The sequence below is a fragment of the Sparus aurata genome, chromosome 10 (genome assembly GCF_900880675.1).
Source record: "Sparus aurata chromosome 10, fSpaAur1.1, whole genome shotgun sequence".
NCBI classification, from domain to species: domain Eukaryota; kingdom Metazoa; phylum Chordata; class Actinopteri; order Spariformes; family Sparidae; genus Sparus; species Sparus aurata.
Window position 1 is genome coordinate 6421478 of NC_044196.1, and position 15203 is coordinate 6436680.

At 38.9% G+C, this 15203-nt stretch overlaps 1 protein-coding gene and 1 long non-coding RNA gene across 2 annotated transcripts in view; both read right to left on the reverse strand.

The window, feature by feature from the left end:
* Positions 1-15203, reverse strand: part of LOC115589791 (butyrophilin subfamily 3 member A2-like) — a 51448-nt gene that overhangs the window by 30592 nt on the left and 5653 nt on the right. The window lies entirely within an intron of this gene.
* Positions 2936-5570, reverse strand: LOC115589872 (uncharacterized). The gene is made up of 3 exons (XR_003985610.1): positions 5525-5570; positions 4512-4617; positions 2936-3200 (listed from the first exon to the last, which is right to left on the reverse strand). It is a non-coding gene; the product is annotated as an uncharacterized LOC115589872 (long non-coding RNA).

Here is a 15203-nt window from a genome sequence, read left to right on the forward strand (position 1 = left end):
GACGCTCATTTGACTTCAAGTAGAACAGAGAGGTGAAATAGTGATGGTGATGAAAAGCAGCAGCAGTTTGTAGATGAATCACAGTCTCAGTTGTGTGTGATTAAAGTGATCAGTGATCAGCAGAACATGTTCCAGTTGTTAGTGTGCAGCAGATCATCTCCTGAGGGAAATATCTGTCTCTGTGTTCACCAGTTAGTCTCTAACTGTGTCTGTCTGCTGTTTGTTGCTGAGCAGGTGGTGAACAGTGGCTCTTTATACATTCTGCTCTGAAACTGCTGAAAACTACATCTGATATTGTTGTATTGTTGATAATATTCTGGTGTCGGTGTAAACTAACTAGTGATTGTAAAGATGTAATGTATGGTCATGGATCAGTAGTGAGAATGTGTGGATCAACACAGGAGGAGCAGCTCCTCAGGTCCAGACTCTGCTGCCCACTTCCATCTGATGGAGAACAATCGATTACAATCGAGCACAATTTATTACACGTTAATCATAAACCAGTTTATATATTCCATATCAGCAGATCCTTCTCAGTTTAGAACTGAGCATTTTAATTTTCTCTTAACAACAAACAAAGAAAAACAATCAGTAAACTGTTCTTCCTTGGTTTGGACTGATTTATTTGTAGCCTGTTATGATATTTGTCTTTTCACTTTTTTTTTTTTATCATAAACCAAACACATGTTAAAGCAGAAAATGTTTGATGAGAAAAGTGCAGCTGTGAGACATTTAAGAACTGAGGGTAAAACGCGGCCAGCTCTGATTCATTCTGCATTTGAATTTAAAGAGTAAGAGTAAGAGGAAGAAGATAAAATAAAATATTTCAATTGTTGTTTTCTCTGGTACATTCAGAGTGATTAAATTGAAGTGATTAACCTCGTCAGTCTTATTCTTCGGCTCCTGATTCATCCTCTGAACTTCTTCGTGTCTGCTCTGCTTCTCCTCCTGGAGCTGAGGACATTGACAGACAGACAGCTTTGTCAAGTTACACATTGGTGTTCATCAGAACCAGCAGATAGAAACACTCAGTGATGAAAACCATCATGGTCTCATTTTGGAGGAGTCAGATCTGAAGGTGGATTAAAATGAATCAGGTAGGAGGCTGAAAATAAAAGTTCTGTGAAGAATACAAATCCAAACCTCCCCAGTCTTCTCATTTAGTGCCTCGTGTAACTTTGACTGAAAGAGAAAAACAGAAAAGTATTAATGACAAGAGAATAAATCTTTGAATTTTTGATCTAAATTTTTTTTTTTTTCAATTTATTTTTTCATTTTTTGGTGGAGGGGTGTTCATGCTACGTGTGACTAAGAATGTTTGACCTGAACTGAAGAAAATGACTCAAGTGAACTGTGATTTTCACGTCTACAGCAGTCCAGCACACTCAAAATTGGACTTTGACTGTGAATCCTCCTTTCTAGATCATAAACATCAGAGACACAACAACTCACTTCACTCTCTTCACGTAACTATTGATATAACACAGGTAGAGATATATGGAAGTTGAATGTTGTGTTATAGTTTGAGAGAGTCTGCAGTGGTTCATGCTGGTGACAGAAAAAACAATTTTTCCTTTCAGATCCTAGTTTTGTCTTCAACCATTTCAAGACCCATGACACCCAAAGATGGTTACCCTTGCACATCTGACTTTCCGACTCTTGCTTTTTATTTGTTTGTTCATTATTTTTCCCCTTTTCCCTTGTCCAGTACCTCCATTAGCTCCCTTACCTCTGTCATGAGCACCTCACACTCTTGGCTCTTCTCTCTTTTATCAGTGTCATCCCTGTGACTCCTTTTGGTCTCTGAGTACAAATGAAGTCAGTGAGATTAAAGTATAGAAAATATTTACCTGAACTGGGAATGTTCTGCAGCAAAAGAGGCAGTCAGTCTAAAATCATGTTTTAAAGGAAAGACTTGTGGCAATTTGAGTGATTGAGTTAAATGTAGACAAACTGCCATTCATCAACACTGATACCAGTGTAATATGGATGTTGTTCAAAAGAAAGATAATTTACACAATAACAAAAATGACATCACTTTTCCACATCAAACTTGTGTAGCTTGACATTAACAAAAACATATAGTTAACTTGTGACTTACTGTTTTTTTTTCGTCTCCACACATAAAAGCCAAGTAACAGAATAACCAGGATGCAAACAGCCAAACTAACAGACAAACCAGTTGTGATTGAAAATAAACTTGATTGAACCTCAAAGAAATCCTCTGAAATTATAAAACACAGAATAACATGGCAGTTAAAGAAAATGGGACTTCAGATATTTGAAGGCTAAACATTGATCACATCACAAACGTAATAAGGTTTACCTGAAATAAAGATGAGTGTCTCTTTGGTCAGGTTGGCTTTGTTCTGTTGGACTCTACAGGTGAAGCTGTTGTTGTGTCTATTCTCCACCGTCACTCTGCTGCTGACAGTATAGAGGTCATCAGGACCTCTGACTGTCTCTGTAGGTCCAGCAAAGAGGAGGTTTCCCTCACCGTCCAGCCAGAATACCTCAGGCTCTGGATACCAGCTGTGAGAGTCACAGTTTAAAATCACCCCTCCTTTGTTTCTGTCAATCCCTGATAGACTGATGACAGGTATCGATGAAGTATGTAATGCTGTTCAAAGGAGAAGTTTAAAACAGTGGTATGAGTGGAAGGAAAACATTGATACTTGGGAAAAAATGATTACAATATTGAAAAAGTTAACAATAAATTAAACCTGATAACATGTTTTTTAAATGTGCACATTTGTGAAGCTGTTAACTTGAAAGCATCCTCTTTTATTTGACTTATCACATATAACTCTAAATAATGTTGCCAACATCAACATCAGTTACTGAATGTGTCAACTTACCAACAACAAGCCTAATAGAAGAATTTTTATTCAGTACTGGAATGTCACACACATATGTTCCCTGATCAGAAAGTTGTACTTTGGACAGTTTCAGTGAAATGTTTCCTTGCTTCAGTTCATGAGGAAACAGTGATGTTCTTCCTTTGTAGGATGGATTCTGTACATTCACTAGGTCCAGACCAGGACGCCTCACATGGACAAATCTCTCCTTCAAGTCAGGTCTGGTCCACTCTATCGTCTCTGCATTAATGTTCATCACAGGTTTTAGGTGACATGGCAAAATTATGTCATCACCAATTCCTGCCAGTATTGATCGAGATGGACCAATTAACTGAGAATGACCTGGAAAGAAACAGATTTGTTTATTAATTCCAACAGCAGGAGACAGTTTTCCAAAAAATATTTGTCTTAAAAGTAAATTAAAAGTGCTGTATCAGTCATGGCAGTTTTCCATAAATCAATAGAAAAGTGAAAGTCAGAGACAGTTTGGCTGAGACTCATCGGTGAGATCACAGTTTTTCCAGATTTATGCAAATTTTACCATGAGTGACCAGCCGTTCATTCATTGCAAGGCAGCTTTGATAAACACATGCAGGTAACCAAATAACTCAGCATCATTGTTTTAGAATTTTATTTCAGCTTGTCTTTTGTTTCTGTAACCTACCTTCTGGGAGTCTTGAGATTGGGTCCTTAGTCGTAAACCTTAATATGAGCTGACCAGTCAGAGCCCATCAGACTCTTAGCAGTCTGAGACTTTCAGGAGGAGCTATACAACTTGCGTTATACTCTTAAACTGAGGTGTCAAAGAAGCCAAGGTTAAAATGTTCTTTACCTGAGTCATCATGATAGCCTCTAATCTAGTAGATCTGAGTCTACCTCCCAAAGAGCTAATCTCCGCCTAGCTCTGTAGTAGACTAAATTCAGTTACCCAATATTCCCCAGTTCTCACACCTAGGTGCAAAGACTGCCAAAAGGTCCAGCTTTGAGCTACAATTGGTCAGGGTGACAGACCCCCACTCCAGCTAAATACACAATCAAAGGAACATGAAGCAAATTAGCACTGAGTTGCTATCCTTGGGTGATGTCCTGAGGCGATCTAATGTAAACTGAATCTTATTATTTATCATCATGAATAATTATCCCTGATAACCATTAATCATTTTTGATAGCGAAATATAACCCAAAACACATATTAATGTTGCTTGAAGTACCACATATGGTGCCCCGTGTGAGGCAGCGTATCGTTAGAAATCATTCATAAAAGATGAATCAACCATTACAGCTGTTATGGTAATTTTAGTTGTAGTTATCAAGTTAATCATTAATAAGAGTTACAAACTGACAGTTTAGTACTTTTGTATGGGACTGATTTGGTGAAATAGCTCTTTTCCCTCCTTCAGGGGTGGTGGCCCGAGGCGATCTAATGAAAATTGGATCTTATTATTTATCACAATTAATAATTATTCCTGATAATAACTCATTATTACTCATGGCCAAATTTAACCTTAAACTCCCTATTAATGCTGCATGACGCACTACAGTGCTTCACTGAACCATTAGCACTGATTTTCCTTCAGTGTTTAAATTATTGAAAGGCCATTCAAAACACTGAACTGCAATCCCTACATTTAATGGTCGGTTCAAGTATCCTACCTCTACAAGAGTGGGTCAGGAGCAGATTTAAAACCAAAGCACTGAGCAGGGGTCCGAGCAGTGAAAGAAAGGACAGTCTGTAGGTCTGGTGAGCCATTCTGCAGCTCTGTAAATGGACCAAGGATACAATGTTTGAAAAGAAATGGCTTTTAATTGTTATTTAGGTAAAATAAGTAATTCAGCCATTCATGAGCTGGCACAAAGAGACTTGCCACCTATTACGTATTTAATCTCCCAGAAGTTGAAGAACTTGTGAGAAAAATGTAAATGATAACACATTTTAATTATTGAAATCAAAGCAGCAGAGATATCCTGTGTCTAGAGTTCTCAATGGGCCTGAAAATTACAACCAATCCCGACCCGGCCCGCGAGTTTTTAAGCCCAAACCCGATGCAGCCCGACACACCAGCATGAATTGTCTGCCCGAACCCGGCCCAAACCCGACCCCCCGCGCGCCTGCATTGTTTTCCTCATACACTTGTTATCCTACTCAGCAGCGTCAGGTCTGCATCTGCCCCTCCCCATGTAGCAGGCAGCCGACTTACTCTTCACCACACGTGAACAGCGATGATTCACAACAAACAATATATAATTTACAACCTGCAAGAAATGTGTTTTATGAAATGTGTTTTATGAAAAAAGGAAGCCAGAGGCCTGGCCCAACCCGGCTCATTTGCGAACCTGCAGGTCTGGTTGGGTTTTATCAGGCCGGCCCGACCCGTTGAGAACTCTACCTGTGTCCTATATTGTTGTAGTAATGTTATGTGTGTTGAAAACAGCACAGAATATGTTCTCTCTATTGCGCTACAAAGATGGCTCATGTCCTTGTCTCTAATGGGTTGAAAACATTCGGATCAATTGACACAAAGGATATACATTTAACTACATTACTCTCTTTTATTCTACATGTGTGGTCATACAGGGCTAGTTTCTTTCTAAAAGAGAATAGCGTCTTTTAAAATAGAGGTTAACATATGTAGAACAATCAAATATCAATAAAGAAGACGACGTACCTGTAGTATGATGTGTCGGTTACTTCCCCAGACTGCGTGACCAAAGTCTGTAAATCATTAATTAATTCTGTGTTCAACTACAAATTGATTAGATTTAATTCAAAACATAATCAACAAGTAAAGTAAATCATATTTCAGATTTACACATGAGCACCATGGCTGAACAGATTTATTTATCATAATATTAATTATATTCTAATTTTTAATATATCAGTTAACTGTAAACACAGTTTTGTGATTCTGTCTGGTTTTACTTTGAGTGTCTTTCAAACACACAACTGAACTTTGAGCCTGTTGCCAGGCAACTGAAGGCTTATATAAAACATTACAGCTGTAAACAAAAAGATCAGGAGAGATAACACTGTTCTTCAGATGTCTTGTCAACTTGACAAAATGGGAGCAGTCATGAAGAAAGTGTTATGCCCGTTATCTTACTGTAGGGGGCAGAACAGGTCTTCGATTTGAATTCACATTGATTGGGTTCTTATTGAAGACAAGCAGCATACACATCCAATTTTAAACTATGTGATGTCAATGCTGACTGTAAAAGCTGTTTACAAAAGATTGTGTAACTGCAAGCCAAATGTTAGATTGTCTTTAAGGTTTATGTTCTGGTTTGACACAGCCATTTTCATCAACTACTGACAAAATATGTGTTTAAAGAAATTCACTGGAGGAGAAATAAACCTACCATTTCATATTGTATCTGTCCAGTATGCACAATCATGCTACCAGTTATGTTGCATCAATGAGTTTCAAACTACTGGCAGGAGGTAAATGCTGATGACGTTCTTGTCTGTGAAGATTCTGATGAGTGCAGCAGATAAGTAAGAAAATCGTTCACTTTGGTATACAAGCATGAAATTTGGCACAGATACTCTCTAAGGGCCACTATTTTTGGAAAAAGGCGTTGGCCACTCAAAAATTCAATATGGTGGCCATTTTTCAAGATAGCCACAGTTCCTGTCGAATGTTAATTATTTCAATTGGTCAAATGGTGATGCAAGCACAAAATTAGGCAGAAATACTCTTCAAGCTGTTCAGTGCTAATTATATCAATCATTCAAACAGTGATGCAAGCATAACATTTGATAGAAATACTCTCTAAAGGACATGTTAATGGAAAAAGATGCTCGTCCCTCAAAAAAAAAGAAAAAAAAAGAAATACTCTACAAGGAACACTGTTTTGGAACAAGGTATATGCCACTCAAAAATTCAGGATGGCGACCATTTCTGTCAAATAGTCATAATATCTGCTTTGTCTGCCTCCTCTCCTTTGACCTGTCTGGCTTAGTTAAAATTGCCAGGGATATAAAATCCCTACCGGCATAGCTCTCAGGTTTATTGGAGTACACAGGCCTCTCCACCACGGCAAGGTGCAGTCCACAGAGAGGAAGGGCCACTGTTAGAAAAGGAAGTGAACAGTAAAAATTCAGGATAGAAACCATTTTTCAAGATGGCTGCCATTCCTGTCCTATGTTCATTGCCACTGTTCTATAAAGGCCACTTTTTGGAAAAATTGGATGGCCAGTAAAAAAATTCAAGATGGAGACCTTTTCCAAGATGGCCATCATTTCAGTGTTATATACACTGATGCACACATGCATGTTAGCAAAAATACTCCACACTTTCAGAAAAAAGCAATCGCAAAAATTCAGGATTGATTATTCAAGTTGGGTGTTGCTTTAATAGTGTACTCCGTTGGGACTGAGTTAAAAGGAAGGATTGGAAAAAAAAAACAGAGGTTCTATTCACATTTTTACCAGCTCAAAGGCCTTGTGGTTAGAGTGTCCACCTGAAATTGAGAGGTTGTGCCTTGCCGAGTCATAATAAAGACTATTAAAAATGGTAGCCAATGCCTCCCAGCTTGGCAGTCATCAAGTGTGGTACTGGGGGCAACATACCTAGGAAGGTGTTCATATACATCACGGTTCAGAATCAAGAAATCGGCTCTCGGCCCACCGGAAGGCTACGTAATTTTGTATTCACAATTGCAATTGCACAGTTCTGTGCTAGTGAAACCCAATATAAATCATTTGCATCTTCCATGGCACTCTGATTTGCAGCCACATGTGGCTAGTTGTTCACAACTTTGTGCAACTGGTGCATTTGCTGTCCAGAAGAACCCCCATTGTTCACCAAGCTTTTTCCATCCCCAGTCAGCAGGACTCTCTGCTTCCGGCTGACACTGGGTTGCTTGACCCCATATGCAGCCTGCCTGATATACAGCACGTTTAGTGTGATAAAGCAGAGCTGCTCTTGTTGGAGGAATGGCTTCATGTGGCCTCTGCTTGCGGGCAAACATGTCAAGTCTAGCCTCATCTACACTAGCAGCTGTGCTTGATCGATCATACAGCAGGACCACAAACTTCTCAAGGATCTCCAGGTCACTATCAGTCAGAACAGGAGGGTACTGACTTAGTTTGCTGAAGATGAGAGAGGCCACACAATCTGCCATTTTGGAGGTTTGTTGTCTGATTAAGGCCGAGGGGTTATCCTTTTACCACCTCAATCATAGACATATTACACATTCAAGTATGGGATACAACTAGGTTTTGGGTCACCTACACCTAGTCCGATCATTCATCCAATGCCATTTAAGTCCTGTGTGATCTGTACACCTTCCAGGTAAGCATACATCACATACGTACACACACATACACACACACACACACACACACATGAACAAGTCATGTATTGCCCCGCTTACCCTTGGCTCGGCTCTCCCGCGCTGGCACAACCTGTCAATTCAGGTGCGGCTATCTAACTACATCTATTACTAGCTAATTGATGAGGGGCTGGTAGACAGCATTCGGGACACTAAACTTAGCTATACTATTACTACTAGTCAGGAACTACAGTGAAAGTAAAACTAGATCAGCTGACACTGAACCCCATGCTGAGTTCCACAGCAGTGAAGTCACCAGTGTGCCCTGGTTGTGTAATGACATTCACTCTATTAAACAAATCCTTCATTTACACATTAAATTGAGCTCTGACAGAAATGGCGGCCATCTTTAATGTTTGAGTGGCACACACCTTTTTCCATGAGAATGTTTCTTGAATAATATGTGTACCAAATTTGATGATAGCATCACCATTTGAAAAATTGATGAAAGGATTCAAGAGAAATGGTGGCCATCTTGAAAAATGGTTGCCATCTTGGATTTTGAGTGACAAGCACCGTTTTCCAAAAAAACATTCTTAAGAGAGTGTTTTCACAAAATGTTATGCCTACATCACTGTTTGAACGATTGACAAAATGAGCATTTGACAGAAATAGCAGCCATCTTGAAAAAATGGCCACCATGTAGAATTTTTGGGTGGCCAACGCCTTTTTCCCAGAAAGTGACCCTTAGAGAGTATCTGTGCCAAATTTCATGCTTGTATACCAAAGTGAACAATTCTCTTGAAATATGCCATTAATCTGCTTAACTATCAGCCATTATGGTCATCACAGAACTAGGAGAATAAAATCAAAGGTTTATGGACGTCCCTTTGCAGTTCATGGCTGGATTTCTGACCCCTACGCCACAAGGCTGCAACACACTGCTGTATGTTGAAGCCACACTGAGTTCAGTTTCTATATCAACATCAGAAATAAAGTGAACAGGAAGAAGAAGTTGTCATCTGAGTAACACTTGAGCTGTAGTTCAGTCTGATGTTCAGTCAGCAGCAAGACAACATGGAGGCTGCAGCTCTCTGCATCAGACTGTGTGAGTGCTGACTCTCAGGTTTCTTGTTCCTGTGTATATACGGTATACTGTGCAAAGTAAATGAGTATATGGTTCACATACATTTTGTTTTCATGTGTGTCCAGTAATGTTTGTGTTCATTCTGCTGGATGCACATGTTCAGAACGGAGGTGAGCAGAACCTAGCTGATGCCAAACGATACACATTATAATCAAATTTAAATTCAGTCACAAGGTTTTGTCTTTTGTAACTTATTCTACTGTCTCTCTGTGTCAGATGCAGCTTTTCGTATTGTTTCAAACAGACTGCAGGTCTATGAATACGAGTCCATCTTTTTTCACTGTGAGGGTCTTGATGGCTCCACTCAGTTGAGAGGCATCAGGAACACTGCTGGGTTCATTACAGTGTGCGATGAGAAGATGTCAGTACTGTTTTGCACTATTCAAACAGCCTATCAAGCAGACAGTGGAGAATACTGGTGTGAGACTAAAGGAGGAGAGAGGAGCAACAGTGTCGACATCACTGTCACCGGTATGTTTAAAGCAGTGAAATCCACGAGATCATCTCTTTGAATGTTAAAGGCAATGTGGAAAGAGCTATAAGTAAGAGATGAAACTGATATGAAATTGTAGTTCATCAAATTTCAGAAAATGTTACAAAACCTTCGTTTTCCAGCTGGTTCTGTGATCCTGGAGAGTCCTGTCCACCCTGTGACGGAGGGCAACAATGTGACTCTGAGCTGCAGAAACAAGCTGACCTCTTCCAACCTCACAGCTGAATTCTATAAAGAAGGCGTCAATATTGGGAGCACTTTTACAGGAAAGATGATCATCCGCAGTGTCTCAAAGTCTGATGAAGGACAGTACAAGTGTAAGACAGTTGGAGCTGGAGAATCACCAGTGAGCTGGTTGGCTGTCAGAGGTGAAACATGACACAGTTTCATGTTAAAGTCGCTAAAATTTGATTAGGATGTTAAGTTGTAGCATATTTGCATCATATCCATCAACTAATTGTTGTTTAGGACAGTCAGAAAAAAATAGGAACAACAACACAATAGATTTTCAATTTGTCTTTGCAGCTCTTCACAGAGAGACCTGTCCCTCCTTCCATCTTCTCGTCTTGAGGACTGTTTTCACCATTTTGATGGTGGCTCTGCTGCTGCTGCTGGTGGGACTGCTTCACTATGGGAAACTCATAGTTACATTCAAATAACTGGCAGTGTCTTGGAAGCTTGTTTGGTCATTACGATCCACCATCATGCTTTGGGTCTGAGACAATCACCAAGATTGTTTTACATGTCATCTTCATGGTTTTTTTTTTACTTTTATTTTAGTTAAATTTGGTGTTTAGCTTCACTGTGCTACGTGCTCAGTCTTGCAGTCTCAGTCTCAGTCAGAGAAGGTTTCAAAACCACAGAGATACTTACTGACGCATCAACTATTTTTATAAAGCCACTTGTAAGTTCTCTTAGTCTTGTTTTTTAAAGTCACAGATGGTGTTGATAATTTAAGCTTCACAGATACAAACCACATGAGAAAATGTCTTTATATATGTAGAAGAAGCATTGAGGATGCTCTGTAGAAACATATATAGGTCATGGTGTGAAGCACCTCTAGGGTCAGATGTGTCACAAATGTTTATATGGAAGAACAAAGTCAGCCTGTCTAAATATTCACATTAAACCATCTGCTGTGTTACTGCATCAACCGTGTTTGTGTTTGTCTGTCAGTCCCAAAGTAGCGCAACAAACTGAAATTATGAATGAAAATATAATAGAAAGATGAACGTAGTAAGAGACCAGAGACTGTAGAGATGTAAAGAACTTTGTAATTATTTTAAGTTGTATTTTTTATTACAGGTTCCATCTCACTGACCTAATTGGTGTTGTTCTGTTGGACTTGACAAGTGAAGCTGTTGTGTCAGCAACTAGCCAAAAAAGGACTCAGTTTATAATTGCAATCAAAAATGTACACTTTTTATATAAATCACAGACAACAGAATTTTCCAAACCAGGTTTTAGCCATGCTGGAAAACACAGATGAAGTCATTCATTGTGGATTTGAAAATGGTCTCTGGACTAAACTTAGTGTCCCAGAATCCCCCATTCTTGACACCTAGGTGCAAAAGTCTGCTTTGAGATACTATTAGTCAGGTTGTGAGACCCCTCTCTGACCACATTGTCAAAACTCCAGTTCCTTCTACTCCATCAACTTCTTATCCACAAGGGCGCCTCTTCATCTCCTCTCACACGGGGCACCATTATGCAGGGCCTTGCATTAAACGAGGCACAATTAAAGGGTTTTTCCGGTGTAAATTTAATCCATAGTCTAACACACTGTGACACCATGCCCCCTCAAGAGATCAAGTTTGCCAACCGCTAGCTTATGTAGTTTTAGAAACCTCAGAAAAGACTGCATGATAATAATATATTGCAGTATATGTCTTGAACAAGAAACTGCCGTCAAAAGCTACCTCTGACCAGATTACTCGAAGCCTTCTACTTCTTCAACTTTTTAAACTTCTAATCCTCAAGGGCTCCTTGCAATCTTTCCTCACATGGGGGAACCATTATGATGGGCCTTGCAATACACAAGGCACAATAATGATTAATGATTGCCAGGGATAATATTGATTCTGATGAATAATATCATCCAATTTACATTAAATCAACTCCGATCACCACCCTTGAAGGAGGTAAACATAGCAAATTTACTAAATCGGTCTAGGGGCATAGAATACTGCCCTAAATCGCACGCGCATTGAGACTCGCGCGCACACAATAAAACATCCACGGCGCAAATCAAACATCCGCAAGCGCATTTTATTTCCCCGAGCGCTTTTCCAAGCACTGGCGGGCTATTTTTCATCCTGCATCTCTGCCCCCTGGAGCAATATTGTGGCCAGCGAGGAGAAAAACAGCTCGAGTGTGCGCAGAGTCCGCTCGCAATACTTTCCCCTGCTCGCGCGTGCGCAGACTGCTCGCTCGCGCAACACTCCTCTCCTCGCTCGGGAAAACTTTCACTCTGCGTACATCCAGTGTATAAATAACCTGCATAATCACATCTGTTTGAATTTCTCTTCCTTGAAATTTGATACAGTTTATTCAAGAGAGATCTAATATACTACATATATATAATACAGGACGTTTGACTTCTAGCTGACAACACACATAACAAAATATAACTGTGTAGAATATCATCTTCTAGATTAATATCATAGATGAAGTTATATCTATTCATAAATATCTATTATAACACTTAAAACATGAAGTATTTCTTATTTAGTGTAACAAAATAACCCTTTTCTTCGTGTTTTCAGGTCATAAGAAAAGAAAAACAATATTTAAGGGCAGAAATTGTTTCATCTTGCAATTATATCTGAATATCATCTTCTAGATTAATATCATAGATGAAGTTATATCTATTCATAAATATCTATTATAACACTTAAAACATGAAGTATTTCTTATTTAGTGTAACAAAATAACCCTTTTCTTCGTGTTTTCAGGTCATAAGAAAAGAAAAACAATATTTAAGGGCAGAAATTGTTCATCTTGCAATTATATCTGCTGATACAACAGAACAACATATCAAACAATGAGGACGTTAAGACAAAGTCAACAAAACCCAACGGCTTCAATTCAATTTAACAATCTTAAAATACACTGACTCTGTGATTTTTAAAAAATATATTTAAATGATCTCAAGATAAAAAATAAAGGTGAAGTTACTTGATTGAAAAGTAGAAAAAGACAATATTAAATTTGATTTTGATATTAACTTGTCTGTTCTTATTGTCGTGGTCTGTTTGCAGGTTCACATTCTCCTCTGTGAGTCTAAAGTCGTGTTCAAGAAGAAGAAGAACCTGCAGATTTGTAGATTTAGTAAAGCCACAGTTCTGTATGTCAGCAGAGTTCAGCCTGTTAGTCTGTCATTCCTCTTTCACCTTCAAATGACTCAAACACAAGAGAAACAAGATGAGAGATGTTTTGTCATGTTTTGTCACTAATTTAGTTCACATGATATCCTGGTCTGAATGAAAACTGAGTTCTGATTGGCTGCAGGTTGTGATGTATTACTGTTTAATGTGCGCATAGTGTGGCTCAGGTTAAGCCTGTTTGCTCTGTGAGCACATTTATAATGTACATATATAAAAACAACTGAACTGATGACATCAGCATGTAATTAAAAAATAAGACTGTTAAACTAAAACATGATGTATGATAAGTCATTAATGTTAGGAGATGAATCACAGTCTCAGTTCCCCGGACAGAGCTGTGCTGCTGGAGTCGCCTCCTGATCTTCACCCATCATCTCCATCTCCTCATCATCTTCATCCTCCATTCACTTTTTTCCCGCCTGCTTCATCCCCTTCCATCCTTGTGGAAATCAGGAGGGACAGTTTTCTCTACTAAGGGTGGTGGTAGGAACTCCATTTCACTAAAACAAAAAGGATTTATGAAGGTGTCTGATTCACCTAAAGGCTAACTTGATATTGGAACACACTTGTGTGTTTATTTGTTTTTATTGACAGACAATTCATTCTGAAATCTTTCTCATTTTTGTTGTTGGTTGAATCACAGCATTTCATAAGTGTTTGAAGTACACTGGGTTTGAGCCATATAACCAGATATGCTACATTTGTTGCATCATTGAATTGGCTACAGTGGTTGGTTTAAATGGTTCAAGTCCAACAGGTGTATAACCTGAATGATTCCTGTAACAAAATAGAGGTGTGTTGCCATGACTGAATGGAACATATGAACAGTTATTGTTCTACAGACAGGAAATAAGAGCAAATACTAAACTTTGGTTAAACATAAAAGTACTTGGTTGTTGGTGTGAGTTATTGTTAAAGTATCTGTACTTCACTGTTTCATCATGCACCAGTTTCCTCTTAGAACTAAGACACTTAGATCCAGCCTTTAAACATGGCTACCAGGGCCAAGTGGGTTACGAAATAAATAAAGTCAGCAAACTTCCAATAAGAGTTTTGATAAGTTATTATCAACAATAAGTTATTATTATCTCCATGGCAACCCGGATGCGAGAGGACGCTGGCGTGAATATCGCCGCTTCTCGATCCATGACAAAACGGCTTTTTTTTTTCAATATGTCGCTTATATCCCTGTGTGTGTGTGTGTGTGTGTGTGTGTGTGTGTGTGTGTGTGTGTGTGATTTCTCCAGACAACAAACAGACAGATGGATGTTGATCTTACAGCAGGAAGTGACGGACTGACAGAACCTGAACTGTTTCACTGCTGACTGACTTTATAATCCTTTGTGACATTAACTCAATTCAAAACAGCACAAAGACAACAATGTTTTACACTCTCATCAACTTCTGTTTATTCTGAATTTGATATCAGCAGCAGATTTCAAACATGTTGGGATCACAGCAACAGAAGAAGTTTTGCCCTGTTTGGATCCGTCACAGATGAACAGGTTGAGTGGTAACAGGTGAGAGGATCATGATTTAGTATGAAAGGAGCCTCCTACATTCTACAAAGCTCAGTCATTAACAAGAAAGGATGGAGTGAGGTTTGAAATCCTCTTGGGGACGAATTCAGGTCTGTTCACACCTGTTCATTTGTAAAGAGCATTAACTGATGCAGAGAGATGTTTTGTCATGTCAAGTCACTAATTTAGTTCACATGATATCCTGGTCTGAATGAAAACTGAGTTCTGATTGGCTGCAGGTTGTGATGTATTACTGTTTAATGTGCACATAGTGTGGCTCAGGTTAAGCCTGTTTGCTCTGTGAGCACATTTATACTGTACATATATAAAAACAGCTGCACTGATGACATCATCATGTAATTAGAAAATAAGACTGTTAAACTAAAACATGATGTATAATAAGTCATTAATATCAGAAGGATTTTACAAAACAATGTTTAGCATGAAAAAGTCCATCAATAAAGTCTGATCTTTATCATCTTCATGTTATCAACAGATTCAACATGAAACTGTTTGTTTACAGTG